This window comes from Gymnogyps californianus, chromosome 10 (genome assembly GCF_018139145.2).
Source record: "Gymnogyps californianus isolate 813 chromosome 10, ASM1813914v2, whole genome shotgun sequence".
Taxonomy (NCBI): Eukaryota; Metazoa; Chordata; class Aves; order Accipitriformes; family Cathartidae; genus Gymnogyps; species Gymnogyps californianus.
In genome coordinates, this window is record NC_059480.1 from 10,141,781 (window position 1) to 10,164,965 (window position 23,185).

Below are 23,185 nucleotides of genomic sequence, written 5' to 3' on the forward strand. Positions count from 1 at the left end.
GAAGGAGCATTTGTTAGTGCTCTTTCCCAATACAGTATCAGGTCATAACAGCAAACGGCTGCAGCTACTAATACATCCTACATGATAAAGAGGAATAGAGTGTCTCAATTTAAGAAATTAAATCTCTCTATATATGCTTATATATGAAGTACTATATATAAGCACGCAGTGTTATTATATTGTCAAAAATATTATGTATTGTGAAAATCTGCAGGAACTCCAACTAACAGTAAGTTTACCAATTCAAGAAACTGGTGACCTGCAATATACAAAGCAAGTTGGTGGTATCACAATGATGATTTTTCAGAAATCAAAAGGCATTTAATACCGGCTTCTTATAAGTAGATTGCACATTTTTTTACAATGCAAAAGCATTTTCTCCCTTTTGCAGAGCAGGAAACAGAGCTAGAGGCATAAAATGACTTCCTGAGAGTATTTGACCAGGTCTGTAGTAAAACAAAGATGTATTATGCACAAGCAGTGCTCCTACTGCTAGCCACAACAAAAAGGCCAAAGACTGAAGAGGAATGAAAATTATCGTTGTCAATTGCAAGTGAAGCATAGAGGGGGAAAGTATGGCGAAGTTGCTGCAGACTAGAGCGGGTCAGAACATACTGCTCTTTTCAAGCCATGCTGTTCAGAAGGCTGTTGTGAAAGAGAAAAATTTTCACATATGACAGCCTTTTCAAGACTAGATGTAGGGCTTTTAAGTCCCTTTTTGGCCTGACTCATGAATCACACAGAGCTCAATCTTCTATGCACCTCCAAGTTAAAAAAGGTCTTGGCTAAACAGATTTTTTCGAAACCATACCATTCAAAACAATGTTTAACAGCCTCTGTTTTTGTTTCAAAGAAAAAGAAATGGATATGGAAAAAATCAAAAGTACTCGAAAGAAAACAAGATTGTTATCCTCAGTCCTCTATAAGACTAAGATCTTCAGACCTGCTTCATGAATTTTTGGGTGCTTTATTTCCCAAGTGGCTTGAAAATCCCACTCTGTTTACAGCTATAAATCTGTCACCTTTCATAAGCACCAAATTCACTTTAAAAATAAATAATTATGAAGAATGCGGTCACAAAACAGGCAGCAATATGTCCCATATGTCATAAAAACTGATCAGTCAATTTTTAAGCAGCATGGACAGGCATGAGCCAAAATGCCTGACTTAAATGTTCTACTGCAGTTCCACATTTCTCTCAGAGACAAATTGCTCATCCCCAAGACCCTTTCACAAAAAAAAAAAAAAAAGCCTTTTTCTGAGAACCTGCCTTACAGCAAGAGCACTGAATAGGATTCAGAGGAAGATATCCTGCACATCGTGATACCTGTGATCTTTTTGTCTTTTTGCAAAGGTAAAGTTACGGTTTAAGAGAATGAATTTCAAGTCTAATACAATAATTTATTCTGTCTGTATGGAGCATGAGGGGATTCTCTTTGGTCATGTCTCCTCTAAGAGGCCTTCCTGTATAAATAAATAACAACTAGAAACATTCCCTTTAAGTGCTTTGTGTTCATATACTTGTAAAAGAAGGTTACTGACTACATGAATATCCAGAATCTTCAGGTAACTTACTATGTGTCAAATGCTTTGACAAGCCTATTGTTCCTGCCATCAGAGGAACAGTAAGTTTACACTCTTCGTAACTCCATGCAAAGAAACTCACACTTTCTTAATGGAAAGGAAGCGGACTTGCCCAGTTTAACCATATAGTGAGAGTCCTGACCATCGCATCTCAGGCTGACCAAACTCCTTTGGATCAGCAATAATTCCTGTTGTCCACAACAATATTTTTTTTTTTATTAGCACATGGAAAACATACTATTCTTGGGGTTCCCATTATGCTATATTTGTCATTTATACCTAATCATTTCTGTTACAGCTGCTTAAAGAAGTATGTGCTACAGAGCCAAAAAAACCCCTACATTTTTACTTAAACTAGTTCTCCACATTTTCAATTTCCCTGAGGAAGCAGGAGAAAGCAACAATCTTGTTCCCTTTCATTCATGATTACCAAACCTTTCAATTGCATTTATTGCAGCTTCTGCATTTTTAAACACATTGAAATACTGACTCTGCAGTCCAGCCCACAGCTGCTTACAGGAAAGCAGCATTACATCTGAAGCAGAAAACAAGGCTAATCTTCTCCACCTTAACCTCTATAGAGAAGCCAGAGGCAAGGAGGGTTCTCAAAAAAAGGAGGTCAGAATCATCTGTTATGCCACCAAAAAATAATACAAAAATACATAAAAGAATGGTTACTATAACATCGGGGGAGGGAACCATGAAAACAATTGCGCAGCCCTAGCCTGTATTCTTTTGTCAATTAATATCCTCAAATGGTCCCAAGAAACGAAGCAGAAAAAACCCTTAGAGGAATATAATGCTCACTAAGCAACTCCATTTTCAGTAGCAAGTGAGAGGCTGTCGCAAGTGAATTGTTGTTTGTATTCACTCTTGGGACATTCACCACCTGTTCATTTCCTCCTTTTTTAAGCCAGAGGAAGGCTTAGAGTCACTATAAAAGCAGCAGCCTACTGCTATTACAGCCTACAGCCATACAACCTCAAGCTGTGATCCCATAAACCGCGCAGGGTGAGGCTGCGTCACTACATGGGCAGGCCACGGCGAGGGAAGTCCCCCACCAGCAGCACACAATGCTCACCGTGCAGTCGACTCAGGCGCTGCAGAAGAGGTGCACGACAGCCAGGCCTTGGGTCTGGGTACCCGTGAACACTCCCAACTGCCCCCACAAACTCGGCAATTACCAGCTAGTACCTAGCTGGCACTAATGTCTCCTTTGTGCAGCCATTACCAAGTGTGCATGTGAAGCCACGGCTAATGGGTACACACAAATGCACAGACTCCTCACAAACAGGCCTCAGCTATCCCATGGTGTTTTTCAGAGGGAAAGAGACATGATGCCTCGGCTGCCTGACTCGGCTGCCTGTGAACCCAGCTAACCGCATGCTGCCGAATGAAAACTCCTGCTTCCAGGTATCTTTTACTCATCGCTTTCCTTGTTTCCCAGGGCCTGCTCTGCACTGGTAAATACCTCTGCTTCCAGGTCTCCTGTTTCCACCCTGTTCCTCACACACGACATAGCAGCAGGCACACTGAATTGGGAGGAACGGTGTATGCCCAGAATTTTCTCCATTTCTTTCAGGCCATTGGGTTTAATAAGAGACACAACCTCTCTGCAAACCTTGTCCCCCTGATTCCCACACACGTTTCCTGCTTCTCAGTGATAGCTCCCGCTGGATGTGGAGCTGCTTGTGAACAGACATGCGGCAACGCTTACGCTTACCGGGCTACACAGGACAGTCGCCTTCCCCATCCGCCGCGCCCTGCAACCCACACCCAGCTAAAAGCTCTCCCCAGCCAAGGGCTCTAGGCAGGAATGAGATCGCCCAGGCTGAGGCAGGGCTCGGCGCACTTGTAACTAATGTTACCGCAGAAGGCAGTGGCTCCTTACTTGGCTTCTCCTCAGGCAGGATCCGTCCAGGAGGATGCTCGGGGGGCGGCGAGCCCTCTCCCAGGTAAGGGCCATGGCCGCCGCCCGTCCCGCCCTGAGGTGGAAGCGCGCGCCCGCGCAGCAAACAGCCGCCACAGCCCGCCGAGGCAACAGCAGCAGCTCGGCCCGCGCTCCCCACCACCGCGTGCCCGCCCGTCGCCGCCGAGGCGGCACTTATCACCTCGCCCCCGCCCGGCGCAGCCGCACCCCTACAGGGCGGGCCGGGGCCGGGGCTGGGGCGGTGCCGCCGCCGCCTCCTGCCGGCAGCGCAGCTGCCCCGGGATGTTAAGTCCTGATGGCTGAAAAGATGGTGGGTGGCAGGCTGTGGTGGGCTGCCTGTGGCGACGAGGTAGGTCGGAGTGCCGGGCTGATGTGTCAGTAGGGCCTGGGGATAGCCGGAAAGGTTTGTCCGGCTTGAAACCCGTCGAGGTACGGTGAGAGGGGGGTAGCGGGCGGGGCAGGGCTGTGCAGCACTGCTGGAGGCTGTGAGGGAAAAGCCCGCGCGGCGCGGGTGCTGCGGTGGGCGCGCCTCTGAGGGGACGCGGCCGGGTGGTTGGTGTCCTCCAGCCCGCGTTTGCTGGAGTTGACGTGCTGTGTGGTGGCGTTACTATGTGCCCCCCAGTTTACTCTGTCCTGTTTGATACATCTTACATTTAGAAAAGTAGCAAGTTTAGGGGAGGGGAGTAGGAGAGGCTTGCAATTAAAAAATCCCTGCACCCAGAGCAGCAGAATAGCCCTGGTGCTGGGATAGCTTCATGTGTGGAAGTGTGAACAGTTGCCACCTTACAGGAAGCACTTTTGCTGGTCCAAACTTTAACCTGCTTTTCCAGACTGTGGTTTTTGGTAGCTTTTAGAATCAAAAGACTCGGTTTAGATGTTAGCAACTTTTTTTCGTTGGAAGAGACTCCACCCTCTTTCATGAGAAAACATTTTGTGCTTGGTGAGTATTCAGGGACGAAGGTACTGTCTTTATACTGTCAATGTTACCACCTTTTTTGTGTGTGTGCTGCTCTGCCTTTTACTTTTTCCCCCCAGCACATTGTTATTCCCTCTGCCTTTCAGTATGTCCCGTGAGTAGCAAGCAGCAGACCTGGAGCGTGAGCAGAAGGTGAGGGCTGAGGCATGCCACCCAGAGCTGGAGCTTTGCTCTGAGGAATGGTATCTTCTCAGCTGGCAGTGGCTTACAGCAGGGGACCCCGGAATAAGGTGTTAGCAGTTTTGGTGAAAGAGCGTCTCTGATGGCTTTAACCGTGGTTTTTGCAATTTGTTAGTTTTCCTTGTAAGACTGCAGAGTACCTGGGGGGTCTGGACAACCTAACTGCTTATTGCTCTCCTTCCAGTGTGTTGAGAAGCAGTGGGAAGTCTGTGATACTACTGTCCTTTCAACTTGTTCTTCGTGTGTCCTTGATACACACATCTCTGTTTTTGCCAGGAAGGACATGATACCTAATAAGTTTAAAAAAAAAAAAAAAGAAAAATCTTGTAAGGGGGAGTGGGTTATGTCCAGGGTTTTTTCCTCCTTCTCCCTGATTCTGATGGGCAGGAATATGGCTTTCTATTGACTACAAAGGGAATTTGCTTCATCCTGTGGGATGAAGCCAGATAATCAAGCTTTAAGGTGAATTTGGACTAGAATTAGGGATTTGACCTTCTTTGAGAAAACATAAAGGAAGACCACAGCACCTGCATTTCCTGGGTTGGAAGTAATTTCCTTATGTAAAGGTCTCTGTAAGGGAACATGTCTCCCAAACCTCTTACAAGTCCAAACTTTTGTACTGTGTCCACATCCCTGATGGTGACTTGCCTGGGAAGGATCCAAGATAGTTATTCCTATGCTCTAATTCAGCTAAGCACTTAAACAAACTGTTTCTAATCCCATATTTATCATACTGACCTGAGGCCTTCATGGAGATGCTTAGTGAAAACATTGCCAGTTTTCTATGCTGTGCTTCTTTTTCAGTAGTTCTGAACATCATGCTGTGTGTCTCTTCCCTCAGGTCTGTGAATTACTCATTGTAAACACCATTTTTCTGTCCATTTTTTCTCCCTTTGGTGCCCTGCCCTTCTTCTTTCCAGTATTTCTCAAAGACTGTGCTGCTATGTGTTACTGCATTTTATAAAAAACAGCAGTAGTGGTTCTGACTGAAATACCACGTAAACCTTTATGAAAAGGGACCAGAAATCCAGACTGGAGTGAGACACCAAATCAGTTTGCTATCGGTCATGCAGGTTTAATGAGGAAATTGTCCCTCCAATACAAAAAGATAGAGCAGAAGTGTACCATCTGGAGGGTGACATGCTGGTCAGCATGCATTTGTGCATTACATTTAAATGGGAGCAGGAAGGAAATGCCAAAATGAACTATTCGGGGAGCAGCAGGAGGCCCAGTCCTCCCACCTCTCCGGATGCAGAGCTCCCTCTGGAAGCTGATGAGGGAGCATCTTGGAGAGCAGATCCAAACTGTTTGAATTCGTTTTTCCTGCCTTTTCTCTGACTTCACTACTTGGAAATTTCTGTTATTGCTTTTCATGCCGTGTCATAGACTTAGTGTCTGATGGTTCATGTCAAGGCCAAATTCTCAGTCTTGGGAGACTACCATCAAAAACAGGTGTGAAAAGAAGGTGAAAGGCTGGGGAGGGTGAGAACATCAGAGGTGCTTTCTGTGGTCCAGCTGTGTTGTCTTTGTATTTATGAACACACCCATACTGCTTCTTTAATTCTGTAGCAGGAGGTAGGCAGGTTTGATGTGGGAGCAAGTGAGACTGACATTTTGCAGTGAAAAAGAGGAAATCTGACTTTCCAGAAGAGGCTGTTTCCAAACTTGTGCTGTATAAGCTTGATGTCTATGATATACTTTCTGGAGCCGAGCACCAGGAACCTTCTCAATTCTTGTCGCTCTTGAATCAATCATAATTGTGCCTCAAAAAAAAATATAAAATATGGATAAGCTGGACACTTTTCATTAAAGAGGATCTATGGATTGGTGCTCTCAGGGTACAGTCCATGCCACTGGAGGAAAATTCTCCAGAGTAGTTTAAGGTGGGTTTTTTAAATTACTTTTTTTTTTTTTCCCTGGCTCAGGAGAAATGAGGACAAGAAACAGGGAAGGACAGGGTCAGGTGTGTGAGATCTCAAATGCAAAGTGTGAGCTGGCTGTATACATCATAAACAGAAGAAATGCGTACACCAAAACTGGAGACTTAAAGATGAGGATGATGAGTTTGAATGGGCTAGGAAGAGAGCCTAAAATTCAAGTCAGAGTTTCAAGGAGAGTCTTGGTAGTCAGAGTTCAACTTTTTTTTTTTTTTTTTTTTTTTTTTTTGAGGAGCTGCAACACAATGATAGAAAGGCAGAGGGCTTAGGAGCAAAGCTTTGGCTGTTGGGCTGCAGTGTATTTCTGCTATTTTGTGTGTGGTGCTCTTACTGTTGGCATAATTTCCTTGTTCAGCAGCTCAGGTTGAGATGCATTATGGATAAATGAAGATGAAGAGCTGAAAGAGATGAAAAGACCTTTGTTTCCTCAGAGACCACCCTTTAAAGGTTGATGAGGTTGGAGCCAAAGGCAGGACATAGGCAGGACCTGTAAAGCCAATACAGCTGTTAACTGAAGTAGTAAGAGATTAATTTCACTAGGTGAAATTGGCAGTTGTTCTCTCCAGTAAATTGCAAGTCACTGAAATGTTTTGGTAGTGCAGCCAAATTTATTTTCAGCACATTTTGCATATTTCTTCTGCAGTTTGTATTTTCCTTTCATGTTTGTACCGAGTTTCAAATGAGAAAACTAGTGTTCATTCTGAAGGAATAAAATTATTCAACATATCTTCTAATTAATAAATGACTAACCATACTGTATTAACCTTAAAGTGTACTTTGTGGATGACGTGCTAATGCAGTGTACTGTAATTGGTAATATATGGATTCATCGGACTACACTGACCCTTACAAGCTATCTAGCCATGTCTATCAGTAGAAAATGAAAAATAAATCATGCTAGAGGAACCCTTTTTCAGAGTTCAAGTGCAGAATATACTGTAGAGAGATATATATTTATAAAAAAGTCTTGCATTGATTGTTTTTTCTTTGTCTATATAATACTTCCTCTTAAGTTTTAGGAACACAGGAATATGACATTATTAACACATGCAATGTAAATGTGTTTTGTTGGACTCTTGTAGCTCTCTGAGTATGAGAAATATTTGACCTTTTGTAGAGTAACGCACTTATCCTTTTCCAACTGGTAGATAAATGGTGAAGTGAAGTTCAGGAATCCCTTGGTCACTGGAGTTTCTTCCTGGCTTTTTAAAGCCTGGAGGGGTGGAATGAATCTTTGCCCTGTGCTGCTTTCAATCTTTCACTCTGCTTGTGAGTTGGCATCCTCAGAGTTTCATCTCTTCTCATTTGAAGAGCTTGCCAGTCTGTTATTTTTCCTGCATCCACTGTGAGTTATCCTCCCTAAAGTCCAATGACTGGAAGGTTGGAAATTGCTTACAGACACCTAGCAGCTCACAATAAGAAGTGCTGCATTCCAGATCTGCGTTTTGAACTTTTTCCTTTTTAGACAGCTGTCATGGACTGACATATTTAGTTTCAGAACAGCCAAATACTCGTTTCCCACTTCACTCACTCTGATCCTTTACTGGATCCTTTTCAAGCTTATACAATCTTCCCTGGATTTTTGCTGCCCAGTTAGCCTCTCTGTACCAGCTGTAGTTCCAGAACTCTGCTTTGGGACTTCTGAGGAAACATACAAGATGTTGTATCCTTGAAGGCTGCATGAACTGACATAAACAGGGTGGTGTTATGAGCTCTACAAGCACTGTTTTTCCTCCAGAGATGAAAATGACCCCTGTGCAATAGCTGACCTCTACCAGCACAGGAGATAACATCATGTAATGTCTTTTTGTGTTTCCAAGGGATAGTATTGAGAGTTTGAGGATTTTTTCCTTGGCAGGTATAGTTTTCTTAAATCTGGCACTGGAAATATATGGCTTCTTACAATGGGACAGATATAGCAAGAATAGCAAGTCAGTACGCTTCCATATATCTGTGTATGTTACTTCAAATTACATCTTGTTCTAAAGCCCTGTTTAAAGAAATATCAAAGTGTAATTTTCTTTTTTTTAGGTGTGCGTTGTTTTACGTTACACAGCTGGTAAGTTTAGGGGAGAAGCATTCTTGTCCTCATCAGAGACATCAGATAGGTGTGGGAAGACAGGAGTCATATTCTGTGCAGATGTGTATCACTTTTGAGATCTCGTATGCAGGCATCCTACTTGCAATGTGAAGGGGATATGTTAATCTCTAAAGAATATGGCTCTAAGGCTGCAATTGAAACTGTGACTTGTGTTCATTTCTCTTAACTGCTTCAGCTGTGCTGTTGTTGTTCCTAATAGGCAATAATACTTAAAATGACATTAGGAAATCTGAAGCATGCTGCATTTGCAATTGTTTGCTTTAAAGTAAATTTTGCTTCATTGTAAGTGTCCAGTGTGATTATTTGGGAGTCACTGCTGATAACGGAATGCTTAGAGCTGTTATGAAATAGGAGCTAATCAGCTTTAAGGAACAGATTCATGGTGAGATAGTAAAATATTTTCCTGTTCTGGCCAACTAAAGAAGTTTCATTTAGCGATAATGATCAAAAGAAGCATTTTGAAAAGCTTTTTAAACCAAATGAACTTGGAAAAAAGCTCCTGAGAAGAAGTGCATGTAAATTCTTTCATCTGTAAGGTTCAGAGCAACCTCTAGGTCAATCACTTTGCAGTCATTTGCAGAAATATAAATGCCTTAATTAAACAAGTTTTAAATAAAAAGAGGAGCTAGAAATTGTTGGCTTTAATGTATTTATACATGTATGCTTTTCAGCAGTTGGGGGGGAAAAGTGTGTTAATCTTAAGAGTCAAAATGAGATTGCCATTATATCCTCAAAATTTCTGTAGAAATTTTCACGAATTCATCTGCTTTGTAACTGCTGCCACATGGTGTTAGCATAACTAGCTAATCGGATGGAAGCAGATAATCTGAGGCAATTTAATCAATCCTTATGATTGTTATCAAATATAATGTTTTCAAGGGGCTGTGTATTAGCCCAGATTGTACACTGATGGGCAAGCAATTGCCTAATGGAATACGTTGCATAGATTAAGTGAAAGCAATGATCCCAGCTGGAACCAAGATGCAAGTCTTAGATGTTTCAGGTGAGTGCTTTGTCTGTTAAATGAAGCCGCTAAGAAATAGTACTACAAAGTATACAACTAGTTACTGTTTACAACTTCTTTTTACTTTAAAAGATAAATACTCAAGAGTATTGTTCTGCCCTGATTTTCTTCTTTTTTTTTTTTTTTTTATTGCTAGACTATCTGAAATACCCCACTTCTCAATTCTCCTACCCCACAAACTGGCAAAGGTCCTGGGATAATTGTGGAGGATGCTTGAATCTAAAGCACGAGCGTAGATCTAGATATAAAAGTTCACAGAGCAGCAAGATAACCAGGCTGCTATTCTCATGGTGTTTGTGAGAATATAAATGCACGGAGGTGTTGTGGGTGAGTGTGTTCTTGTAAAACAAACAATCCTCCTCCCTTCTTCCCCCCCCGCCGCCGCCCTCCCCCCCCCCAAAGTTCAGAAACAGCCTTTGCTACAGATACAGGGATATGTAACCAGCATGGGTTATTGGACACAAATGTTCATTGCCAACTGTGCTGCATACCTTCAATTGTTCATTGAAGTGCAATATTACCGGCAGCAAAGCAAATATTTGGACTTCTACTGTGTCATCTCTGCAATGAGGAGCCAGATCATCCTGTTTTATGGTCCTATTTGACTCCATGTAAGCTCACAATATCATCTGAAATGTAATAAACTGGGTCTTCTCAAAATCTGTAATGGTGCTGCAGGGATGTATAACTCAGTAGCTACAGTGAAGTGTAAAATGCATCCTTTGTTATTCTGTTCATATAGGTCTAAATCACATTCCCTGATTTGAATACGCTTGAGATCCTTCGTGTTGTTTTTTTTAAAGGACTCCATGAAGCTTCCAAATTTCAACACCTGTGTCAGCAGTCAGCATCGATTTACTTGAGATCTAAATGCAACTCCAGAACAGTGATTTATTTTTCTGTATTTGTTGGGGAAGGGAGGAGGAGGAAGCTGCACTGCTTCACGGCGTCAGTCAAAAGAGGCCGCTGTTGTGCCCTAGCAAGGTGGAGTCCTGCGCCCTTTCTTGGTTAAAGCTGGCCAAGGCCTGTAATTGGCAGAAGCCACAGAAGTACTGTAGTTAACATAATTTCCAGTCACTTTTGATTGTCTGTCTTGAAAGATCTCATGTAACCGGGTCAAAAGGGGAAGGTTTTCAGTGCAAGGTTTGAGCTCGCATCTACCTGCAATGATACTTTCAACCCCTTGCAGCTCATGGTCTTCAGGCCTCCACTGCATCAGTATCAAGTGATTAGGCAGTGTGAATAAGCCAAGTTTGTTCTCCTGTAAATCTTGTATAACGCCTCTGGTTCTTGCCCAATGGAAAAATCAAAGCCTTTTTTGTTTGAGGTTTCTGCATGGATGCCAGTTTGTTGACTTAACTAGTCTGGTTACATACATGAATATAATTAATTGACTCCAATGGGCTCTTGTCTCACTTTGAACAGTGTATTAACAGAGTTACTCCCCTCTGAAGAATAGAAGTGATAGAAAATAAATGCAGTATTTCCTTTTTGTGATTATCCCAGAATATGGTTTATAACTCTTAGAACTGCCAGCTCTGGCCTTATCACTTCATGTGACCTCACCGTCTGCTCAGGGTTCTGTTGGTGAAGAACTGCGGCTAATTGGTGCTTAATATCAATCGAACAGTAATAATGAAGGAAAAGTCATTACTAAGGCTGATGTGAATTACTAGTAAAGCTATTGTGGCAACAGCTATTATTGCTGTTTACTTGGTTGTCTGGACCATTGGCTTCCAATATAAAGTGGGCTATTTGTATAAAAGACTTATTTACAAGAATGGTAATTTCCCACACAACATTAAAAGGGAACCAGTGAGCAATGATGACACATCTGCCACATTCACCCAAGCTCAACCAGGTGATGCTGCATATAAGAAGAAAAAGGCATATGAATAATCAAATATAGAATGAGGAAAAATTGAGTAGGCAGCAGTACTGCTGAAAATACTCATTAGCAGACCACAAACTGAACATAAAGCTTCAGTACCTTGCTGCTGCTTGAAAAAGGCTAACAAATTGCTCTTGGGTGAATGAATTAGGATCGTCATATGGAAGACATTATTACAGTCCTGGAAGTTCTCTTTTGGGACCTGTGTTTTGAGAAAGATGCAGACAAAAACTCTAGCTCTCTGATTTAGACTATTTGGATAACAGAGGGAGAAATTGAGGTGATTAATTTACAGTATGTGGAAGTTTGTTGTAAACAGAAAGATGACCTGTTATTCTGTGTCTCCCACTGAGAGCAGAGTAAGGAGTTGTTAGCTGAATTTTCACACTGGAGCAGGTTTCACAAGGAGATGGTCTGTTCTCCATCATTGGAAGCCTTTAATGATAGGTTAAAAGCACCTGTGTGGGTTGGATTATGTATCCCTCTCTTGACTTGGAGCAGGGCAATGGATGACATAGCTTTTCTAGGCTTATTTTCTGTGAATCATGTAGCATGTGGCATTTTTTGAAGTGATGATCTCAATGTCTAGCTGAATTGTTTGTGCAGGTTTTCAAATTTTAGCTAAACTTTATTAAAGTAGACTTCAAGATTAAGAACCATCCTGGGTTTTGTCCCAAAAATTAGGTCTCTGACACAAGCAGAAAAAAAACCAGTCCAGGTTTTGCATTATCTCAACTTTGATTTCTGGCTTCATTGACTGAGCAGATGGGATCAGTCCCATCTCAGTATGTTGCAAGGAGAATAATGATGATTGCAACTCTCTGTTGAGGTACTCAGAATATTTCTCATTCAGAGCTTAAATTAGTTTCAAATTGTTTGTAAAATTAGTACATGTTATGCTTATGTGAAGCTGAAGACATGTTGTTTGAATGAGCAAGAAGATTTGATCCTACATATTTGTTATTATGGGGTTTTTTTCCTTAACTCAGCAAATATGAACAGGGTAAATCCTGTCCTGTTAAAATCTGGAAAGTACGGACACTGACTTCAAATGCAGCAGAATTTCAAAGTCCCTTCCTCCCCTACATAAATGCTAAAATCTTGAGAGCTAAATTTAGCCCAAGGCGTTTTTATTTTTTTAAAGCTGGGAAGATCTATAAACTCCTAAAATAGCAACTTCTTTTGGTACTGATGGCACAGTAGTTGCGCTAATATTGTTGCTGTGAAGTCTAAGATTTTTTTAGGAGAAAAGTTACAGAAAGTAAAAATACACAAATTCTAGTAAGTGTTTTAACAGAAATAAAAGTTTGTCGATTTCAGCCTGATAACTGAAATATAGGACTTTTGTTCTCTTTCTAAACAGAACTCTACCATAATATCCAGAAATACTTCCCATTAATCATTTTGTTAAGGCTTTGCCAGCATGTAAATCTTGCCATGACTGGAAAAAATCGGTACCCAAACCGAAATGGAAATCAGAAGCACTGCAATAGCAATATATGATGTGTTGAGCATTCAAAATGCTGAGCTATTGTCAAACGTCTAAAAAGCAGGTTGGACAGCAAATGAGCTGGTGTGCCAGGCTGCTGCCTAAGAGCACTGACAAAAGTAGCTTGCTGCTTGATTAAATTGGTACAGCACAAAAATGGGTGGAGAACAGAAAGCTGTTTTTTGTGTCTGCTTGCAGAGCCCAGATGCTCACCTCCTTTGTTGCATAGGGCTGTTAGGATGCTTTTGTACGGGGTGGTGACGGAGCTGGGGAAGGCCACGGCGAGGGGATGGGAAGTGCCTGAGAGGAGCGGTGCAGCCTCTGCCGCTACATGGAGTAGGAGGTGTTATGGACCAAACCCCGTCAACGGCGTGGCTTGAGTTGGATGTATTTTTTTCCTTGGAAGTACTGAGCACTGCACAGCAACCAGAACCACCTTCTGGGTCAATAATTCAGTCTTTAAGGGTCAGGGATCCAGTTGAGCACGATACTGGAGTTTTTCCCTTGCCTCCCAATCCCTTCTAAATCATTAGAGTCTTAAATGTTTGCTGAAACCCGTGTTAAATCTGGACAAAAATACATCCTTTTAAGTATTCATCTAGTTTTTCATGGAGTGAGTTTTGCTTTGCTGTACTGCAGCTTGTTTCAGTCCTTCCTACATGATCAGTGTAAGCTGTGACTGTCTCTTTGCTTTGGGTTTCTGCAGCACCAAGCACAGTGCAGGCGCTGTATACAGTATCACACCTTGGATGACACTGGAAAGCAAATACTATGCATGTGTGGGAGCAATGGTTTTCATTTCTTCTCAGTACATATTAAATTTCATACATGCTTTGATATCTTAGTAGCAACCTCTTTGCAAAGTTCTATATGGAAATACTTACTGAAAGAATATTTCTATTTTCTTTGTCCTCTCACCTGATACCTTTTCAAGAGAAAAGGTACAGTCCTAGTGCTTAGATTGCTATGGGTGATCGGGTGCCTAGCAGGCCCTCTAGGTTCTTACAGTGCTGGTGTTTGGAAGAGTTCGTAAAATCTCTAGGTGCCTACATTTCCACTTACAAGCTTAGTGTTTCTTAAGCATTTTCTAGGGTGGTGGCTAGTAAAATAGTAAGAAAGAGCAATCTGCAGAGTTTAAAAAAAACAAAAAAACAAAAAAAAAAACACAAAAAAACCAACACCAAACAAAAACAAACCAAACCAACAAACCCACCTCATATCTGTTTTTCTAGTAAATGCAAAAACTGGCCAGAACTTCTATTGCTCTTGACCAGAACCAAATTAGAAGTAACAGCTTGGTGTTGAAAGCATTTATACCTTATTACTTGTCCCTTGAGTTGTGCAGTTCTTCTGCCATCAGGGTTTCACAGAAGCAAACCTTCCAAAGCAAATAAATAAATAAAATCCCAGCTGACAAGCTAATATAAATGGTATGAAACAGAAGGGTAAATGGGGGAAAAAAAAGTCTGATTTGACATAAACAAATTGGAGCTGTTGACAGTGTGGGTGATTTTGAGACGTGCAGTTCCATTAAATTCACAGATATGAATCCTGACAAATAACAAGCCATGGTAATTTATATAAACAAGGAAAGGAAAGAATGAGTAGATGTGGAGATCTAACAAGAATTTGGTTGTTAGTACAGCACAAAACATTGTGGCAGTACGGATGGAGAAAACTGAGAGCCCCTGCTGTGATGAGGCAGTGCTGATGTGCAGTGCCCCACTGGAAATGGTCACAACATGGTGCCAGTGTGAGAAGGTTGGAGGAATTAGTTCTCTGCCTTTCACACTTCTTAAAAATAGAAAGCAGATTTAATCAGCATGGTTAGATTGTAAAGTCACATAAATACTGAAGTCTCTTGGTGCTGTGCTGTAGACTAGTGTTTGGGTGCAGATGTCTCCAAGGCTAATTCAAGCTAGCAGATCCCCTGCACCGTACAAGCAGTAGGTCTGCGGTTTGTTCATCACCTGGAATGCCTTTTCATTCATCTGGCATTTTATCTGCTTTACGCTGAAGTTTCCATGCAGGTATGCAGTGCTTGTCCAGTGTGAATGGTCAATATCACATACAACCTACTGCTTCCTGCCTGCAGGAACCTCATGAAGTTCATAACCCTCTGTTCTTATTTTAGAAAGAGCCTTTTTTCACCTTTCATTGAGGGTTCTTAATGGACAAACCTATTAAAAATTCAAAGCACTGTATTTATTTAGATAAAAGCTGTTAATTATAAATGTCCAGCCATATGGCCATTAAGACTAACATTTAGTAGGATAAAGAGGGAATGAATATCTTAGATAATAAAGAACTGTTTTAGAAAATAGAAACTTCCTTGATGTTATGTTTCATGTAGGTTTAACAACGGAGTGGTGGTTGGTAGCCTGCAGTGATTCACACTAAAGAACTTGGTTTTCTTTTCTTTTATATTTTTAATGCCTTGCTATTGAAGAGTGTCTATTAAAAAAAAAAAGCCACAAAAGAAATGACTCAAGGAAAGCCAGATGGCTGAATATTGGCATCTGAAATGAAAATAAAATATTCAGCCATACATATGTGCCTTAAATACACTTAGCTGTAGTCCTTTATTTATAAGCCAGACTCTCTTCTCTATTGCTTTTGCATTGGTAACTTTGAACTTGTTTTGCATATGTTTTAGTAGATCAAAGTTGAGCAAAAATGTGGTTAAGGAAGTTTTTGTGCTTATTGGTTCTAACCCCAAATCAAAGATATGAGGTCGGGTTTTGGCCAGGTATCATACCCTGAAGTAGCAGAGAAGTTTTGGACAGGAAGCAGAGTAGTGGAGAAACAGAGTTTTGGACAGGAGAAGAAATGAGTTTGTTTCTGTATTGGTACCTCAGTCTGGCAGGTTTGTTTTTTTTTTTTTTTAAGCTCTGAATGTGGACAGGGATATCGTTAGCAACTTTTTGAATGTGTCGCAGTGTTTCCTGATAACACTGCTGTTGCATGTAGTTTTGCTTATACTGAAAATCTTTCAACTTCATCTGTAGCAATGGTGTCCTTGTTGCCTGGAACCATGTTGTGCAAAATGAGCAACAGTTCAGGAAAGTATGTGTGTAGAGAAGCAGACACCACCAACAACTGAAAAGCATAGTGGAGATGTGAAAACTCAGTTCTTCTATAGAAGCCCAACCAACTCCTGGAGCAATCTACAAAATTCCCTGCAGGTATCCAGCATTTTTCATCTGATATATAAAAGGACAACCATTGTATTGTTACTGCATTGCCAACCTCTTGCTTTGATGGAAAAAATCCCTTTTAATATTTCCTTTACTTTCTTGTTTTAATAGTCAGAACACACATTTGAAGGCAGTGATTGAAGACTAGAGTAGCATCAATTACTGCCACCAAAAATGCAATTTTGGAAAATGTGTCCATCAGATAGCCAGTGTTGTGAACAGTACCTAAACAGAACCTGCCATTTCCTTTGTACTGTCTTGGTTCAAAAGGCCCTTGATGGAAATGTGCATGGTGTATGTTTCTCTGAGTTGGGTGAGAAAGCTGAAGAGATTACAGTTCGTTCCAGTCAGACCTGTTTACTTTTTTCCTGTCTCTGTCTTAGTTTGGAGATGAACTTGTGAGCTCTGTTTTTTGTGTAGTCCTAGCCTGGACTTGCTTGCAGAGTCCCTTTGCTACTGTCAGAAACTCATCACTCCTTCCTGTCTTGAGACTAATAAGTGAGTTGTAAGTACCAAACTGTTGGCACTCGAGATTCAAAATGTGGGAAGAAAACTATAGAGTGTAAACTAAAACTGGCATGGATTACGGTTGCGTGTCCATCTCCACAGTCTCCTTCAGGCTTTCTTACCATCCTCATCTTTTGGCCCATCTGCTCAAGAGTGCTATGAACTTTTGTGGCATGTGAAACAATGTAAGTACCATTTTGGCAAGTCACTGTGTATCTAAGGAAGGCTGTGAGTGGGTGCAGCTCTATATACCTTGCTCTTGTTGATTTAGAGAGCAAAGAAAGCATGATCAGAAATGAGATGTGGCGGGGGCTGGCCTGGTGGCTTTCCATCAGGTCTTCACTGTCAGAGTTGCTGCCTACAGCAATATATTTTTAGAGCAGTTATGTATTACAGCAATGCCAGATGCTGCTTTGGGTCTGGAGGAAGAGTGGGAGAGTGAAAAACGGATTAAGGTTTATTGTAAAATTGCTAAATCTGTGTGAAGACATGCAAGATCTGATTCTTGTTCTTCAGTACAGGGATGATTCACAACTACGAGAAAATATTAGGAAAGAAAGAGGCCCATCTAACAGCTTTAGATTTATGCTTCAAATAGATAAAGTGTTATTAAAAATTGTTCAATTTTGAAATTACTTTTAAATCAGCACAAACAGTTTACCTCTTAGTTCTTAACCTGCTGCCAGTTGTCTCACCCAGCAGCAATAGCCAGCAGAGATTTCCAGAAGTGTTCTGTAGTCACAAATGCCACTTGCCCAGTAAGTGAATGGGAAGTTCAGAGTCTAAGTTTGTATCTGACACCTGACTGACAGAAGCATCTAGCACAAGGTCAGACATCTGACCTGCAGAAAACCTAAGTCAAGTTTGAAATATTAACTAATAGCAGAATTATAGATGAATAAATGCAAAATATTTTAAGTGTGTTCAAATATTGGTAGTGTTTAATAACTGTGCCTTAATTCAGCCACTAGACGTTTTGATCTGTTCTGGTTACTCAAAACCTCCAGCTGCAGAAGCCATGTACAATTCCTAAATAAATAAAAATAAAATGAAAAAGACTGGATTCTACTGCTGGGACAACAGAAGATAACTTAAACAAAAGCTGTTGTTAGAGATGTTACCACAGGTTAGGGAAACTGTACTACACATACTTGAAGTTCTGTAGATAATTAGATTAGGTGCACTCTGAGCAACACTGCTCCAAATAATAAACAACTCTGTCCAAGGAATCTGAAGCCGTTTGGGTGAAGGCAGTGATTTGGGCTAATTTTGTCCCACAGCTAAGGTTGTGTTTCTGGGATGGCAAGTTACAGTTCTGAAGGGCTTTTCTTGAATCCAGTAAAAGCAACTGTCTGATCTGAGACAAACTCAGAGTAGATTAATTTCTGTAGGAATCATTGTAGTCCTAATGTTAGCAGTGATCATACTACTCTTCATCATGAGTGCTTGTACTCTGCATGAGGTGTAGCACAGTGTCTGTGCCAGCAGCCTCATCCTTTACTCCATCCCTTTTGATGTAAGAGTTTCCCCGAGGGATCTGCTGGAAGAGTAGTTCTTCCTACCTGGCCTGTCACAAAAAACCTGACCAAAACCTGGGTCCAGCAGAGGGACCCCTCACTTTCCCACTGGTAGCTTTTCTTTCCTCCAAGCCTCTGCAGTTTGTTCCACAGCAAGAGTGAGAAATCTCCAGGAAATTGGTGGTTCTTAGGAATGTCTCACTGTTCCTTAGGTTTTGTTTATTGTACAGGTGAAGGAGAACCTCAAGAGGTTGTCTGCAGGATCAGCAGTGGAGGGTCACAGAGAGTTGTATTCCAGTCTACGCACTTCAGCTCCTCAAGGAATATGCAGTTAAGGCAATGAGTGGGTCTCCTTGAGGGCTAGGCAGGGTGGTCAGACTAATCAGAAACAGAACTCTTAAGGTGGGGCTCCCAGGATTTTGCACATGATAGAAAACACTTTGCTTCGTGCTGGAGTGCAGAGGGACATGTGTCACATCCCTATCAGGATGCCTGTGAGATGATTTTCATATGCCTGTATGCCTACAAGGGAATTTAAGATGTTATAATGAATGTTCAAATCATACATTATTGTTCAGAGGAAAGCAAGCTTAGTGGGAAATCCATAGCAGGGAAGGGATTTCTGTGCTCTTCAGGGGAGTCAACGCTATCATGATCCATACAAGTTGAGTTGGGCCAGTCACATTAGACTGCTTACTGCACTTACGCAGTAAGCATAAGTAAGCATAAGTATGGTAGTAAATCCACATCAAAAACCAATGTCCCTATATCATCCCATGTATTGCTTTTTAAGTGGCTAGTAGTAGTACTTGAGTACATCATACTGACCAGTGGTAGAAAAAAAGGGGCTTTCTTGAGTTGGCTGTTACTATTTCTGCATGAGTCCGTCATGTAACTTTCAGTTAATTCCCACTGCCCAGGTTTAATCTAGACAGAGTTTTTTGCTGTATTCCTCCATTTGTTGAGACCGTTGTTGGGGAATCCTCTTATATTCTTATTTATATTTGTAAAACCCTTCCACTTTTCAGCAGATGAAAATGTATTCAATGACTCTATCTTATTTAATGTGTAAGTCAGTCTATTTCAAAGCACTATCCCTTGTTATTTGGAATGAGATCTTTGTAACCATAAAAATTGGGAGCTGGACACAAAATCTGCGCTGGTTACGTTAACCTTTGTCATGCTGACCTTCATCACCTAGAGATCGGGAAACAGTCAAGTCTGTTTTCAATCCTTTGTGTCACCCTCCCAGTTAAATTGTTTTAAATTGTACAGCAACAACATTTACTGTTTAAACAAAAATCCCTTAGCCCATGTCTGTCTGTATTGCCTTTTTTTCTCCTCCCTTGAAGCTATTTGCAATTAAACCTCAGTAAAATATGAAGCATCAGAAATGTTTAACTATCTTGGCAACGAAGAGGCATGAAACAGATGAATAATGAGAAGCAGAAGATAAGAAGCAGTAATGCCACTTTCATTCTGGAGTGCCTGTTCTGGCAAAGAGTTCACATCACCTTTTACTATTTCATATCCTATTTATGAGTCACAGGAATGATTAAGAAAAAAAAATCACACCAAAGAACGGTCCTCAGATTTGTTTAAATTACGGAAATGAGAAACTTGAAGGCCTCTTTTGCTAAAGATTAAGAAGTATCTATCTGAGATTGCTAGTGCACTTTAACTTAGAGAAGTGTGGGGATAAAGGAAGGAGAAGAGGAGACTCTCATGTATTTTTCTTGGGTATGCCCATTTTGAGCAGTGCATGAGTATAGCTGACACAACATCATAAGCTGCTTCCTTTTTATTTCTTCCCAGATATTGGCCTGGGACAATTCTGTGTTCATGGATAATGCACATTTGTGATAAATATAAAAGCAAAGCTCAGTGAACAATTAGCATGAGATCACAGGGATCTGGAGACTTCCCATGCAGCTTTCTTAGCTCTTGTATTATTTTTCTATATGAGAAAAATATGTTGGAGCTATAAAACTCTGGACCTGTTTCTCTTCTTGTTAACGTGAGTTTTATAGGGATGTCTCTTCTTTGCTTTCAGTGAAATTTGCTGATAATTCTCACTACTGTGAGAAATTTGAGTCCTGTGTTGTTTGGCAACTTATAAAGGCTCACAAAATTCTCTATTTTGTCTGGATGACAAAGATCCTACCCATTATTTTGGGGGTGCTTCTATACATGAATATGTGGTGTTATTAATTTTGTGCTATTTATTTAGCCTTGTTTTTAACAATCTGGGAAGCAGGAATAAAAATCCTATTAAATATTTCTGCATGGTGTGCTGAAGGGGCAAGTTTGCATAAGTGAGTGCAGACAGAGAAGCAGTGAGAGAGAAATGTGGAGGCATTAGATCTGACGTCCCAACACCATGGACAATTGGGGTAGTGCAGAGATATTCAGCAAAACTTTCTGGAGGAAAAACAATCTAAAGGTATAATGCGAAGGACCAAAAGCAACAGGGTAGTCTTATGCAGAGGAGAATGTAATCACTTGAAAAGTTCCTCAAGGTGTTTGAAGGATGTGGCACAACGCTGATCAGTCGTGCAGAGTGCTGCAACTTGATGTCATCCTCTTGCTACCAGTTAAGCATGGCATGGGATTAGCATTGTGTCTTTATTCTTTACAGCATGCTGTGGGATTGAAGAGATAATCACATAGTTTGATCCAAGTGCCGTGTTTACTGTGTATGGCTACATAGCAGCCCAGAAGGTTTTTGGTGATCTTTGTAACAGAAGAGATGGGAGCCCTAAAAGAATCCGTTAAATTGTGTGGTAGTATGCCAGATAATTTGTCATGGACCCTAAAGCTGGTTTTTCAAGGATCTGAGTTTTCCTATTGCTTGCCACTAACCTGGCAGGTTTTTACTGCAGTTTCATATTGCCTCAAAAGCTCTTCAGCTTAACAAGCTGGTATTTTCTGATTGTAGGAATCCTTTGTCAGAACATCTCTGAGCAACTCTTCAGCAGCATTCACAACAGCAGCCTGCCAAAGGACTTGTAGTGAGCATTAACTAAGGTATTCAAAGTTGAAAAGCAACTTAGATAATAAGATGAATCTGTGGTTGTTTTTCATCACGTATTTCTTTTTTGTGTGTGTAATCAACTTGTATGCTATGGAGCCTTTAAACAATACCAGCTCTTCACATTTGTTCTTGATACCGCACTAGGGAAAGCAGGCTCCATCTGTGGTATGTTGGAGACCTACAATGTAACTATTCTATTCAAGTAGAAAAAAGCTTGATAGATCTAGAAGCCCACTTTAGAGGGACTGCAGCAGACCCTATGGAAGTAGCCTTAATTCCTTGTTGTAGCACCTCGGGAAATGGGTTTGTAGTGGCAACTTCATCCTAGAAGAGCATGTAATGTTGATTTCCTGGAGACATCTACCTGTTTGGATGGATAACATAGGTAGTGTTGTTAGTTGACATAGATCATTTTCCACTGACCCACGATTGTAACTGCTTGCAGTACTATACTATGAAGATGTAACGAAAAACTGCTTGCAATTCTGATCCTCTGACACACCTAGATAAAACTGTTTAATCCAGTTCTCAGCAAAGCTGTCTCAGTGACAGTACCTCGAATTCAATACAACCTGGACCAAGTTCTATTTGTCCAAGTCACCCATTTTTCTAATAACTCTAAAGGAGATCGTTTCCCCTAAAGGGAGAGGCAAATGGTGAGTAATCTGAGAATAGATACGCTGGGTAGGGAGGAACAAGATTGTTAAGGACATTGTGAAAGAGAGGAATTGTGCTGTAAACATTTTTCACCTTTATAAATAAAGCCAAAGGAAAATAACAAATTTGGTCCCCGCTGCCACCTTGTTTGCATAGCTTACAGTAGGGCAATGACTTTTGAATTTTCCATGCCCAGGAAGGCTTTTCTATTTTAACCGCATGTTATAGTTTGAGTAACTGGAATATAGGAGATCTATGTAATGGAATGTTTTTAAGAGCTATGCCATTGCTGCTGTTCTTAGTTTAGAATAGAAGCAAAATCTTCCACCCCTCCTCTTTTTTTTTTCTTTTTCTTCTTTAGAAGAGAATTCTGGCAAAACATCCATTTGTTTAAATTTCTCTTTGGTCACTAGAAAGCCTTGAAATAGTACTAATATGAGATTCTCCTGATAATGGAGGAAAAAGCATTGTCATATTCCTGCAAAATGTGTAAGTTAGGATGAAATTTCCATTAAGAAAAGCATGGTCTGAGTGTTGAATCAGAATTGATCTATGTAGATCTGTAGGTAGAAGCACACAATGCCATCTGTTTTGAAAGGACTTTGAATGTTCAATCTAGATAATAAAAGGGCTAAATATCACTGTCTAATTTTTGGGCTGTGCTGCTTATTTAATCATTGTTGTTGATTTCCTAGTGGTCCAAAATGGTTAATGGCATCTGAGAATAAAAAGCTCAGAAATGCCTGTAATTTCTGCCCACTGCTCCACAGTCACCATCTTTATTTTAAGTGAAAGATGTCCCTTGGATGTGGTTTTACCCTGCTCAAGAGATTTTCGTGGCTTCCTGTGCCTCACTGAAGTTGGATCTGATTGAGATTTTAATTAAATGCTTTTTCAGTTGGAAAATGTTGATTCATGGAAGCCAAAACATTTTGGGGAAATGTGCTGATTTGTAATTTCTTTCATCAGGGTGACTGTCTGGCTTTCAAAAAAAGATTCTATTTTGGATCTTAGAAACCAGAAATAAATTCAGGCAAACCACAAGTTGACTTCATATGCTTCCTTTTAATCCTCTTTCCCAGGGATTACAGAAAGGACTAATTATTTAAGGTTAATATTTAGTCTTTGAAATGTCTCATTGATGTCTTTAGGTGACAGGAT

At 40.9% G+C, this 23,185-nt stretch overlaps 1 protein-coding gene across 1 annotated transcript in view; it reads left to right on the forward strand.

Moving 5' to 3' along the window:
- The first annotated feature begins 3,827 nt into the window (after nucleotides 1-3,827).
- Nucleotides 3,828-23,185, forward strand: part of NYAP2 (neuronal tyrosine-phosphorylated phosphoinositide-3-kinase adaptor 2) — a 175,115-nt gene continuing 155,757 nt past the window's right edge. The window contains exon 1 of the mRNA XM_050902730.1: nucleotides 3,828-3,863. The gene's annotated coding sequence lies outside the window, so the exon portion shown is untranslated. The remainder of the gene's footprint in view (nucleotides 3,864-23,185) is intronic.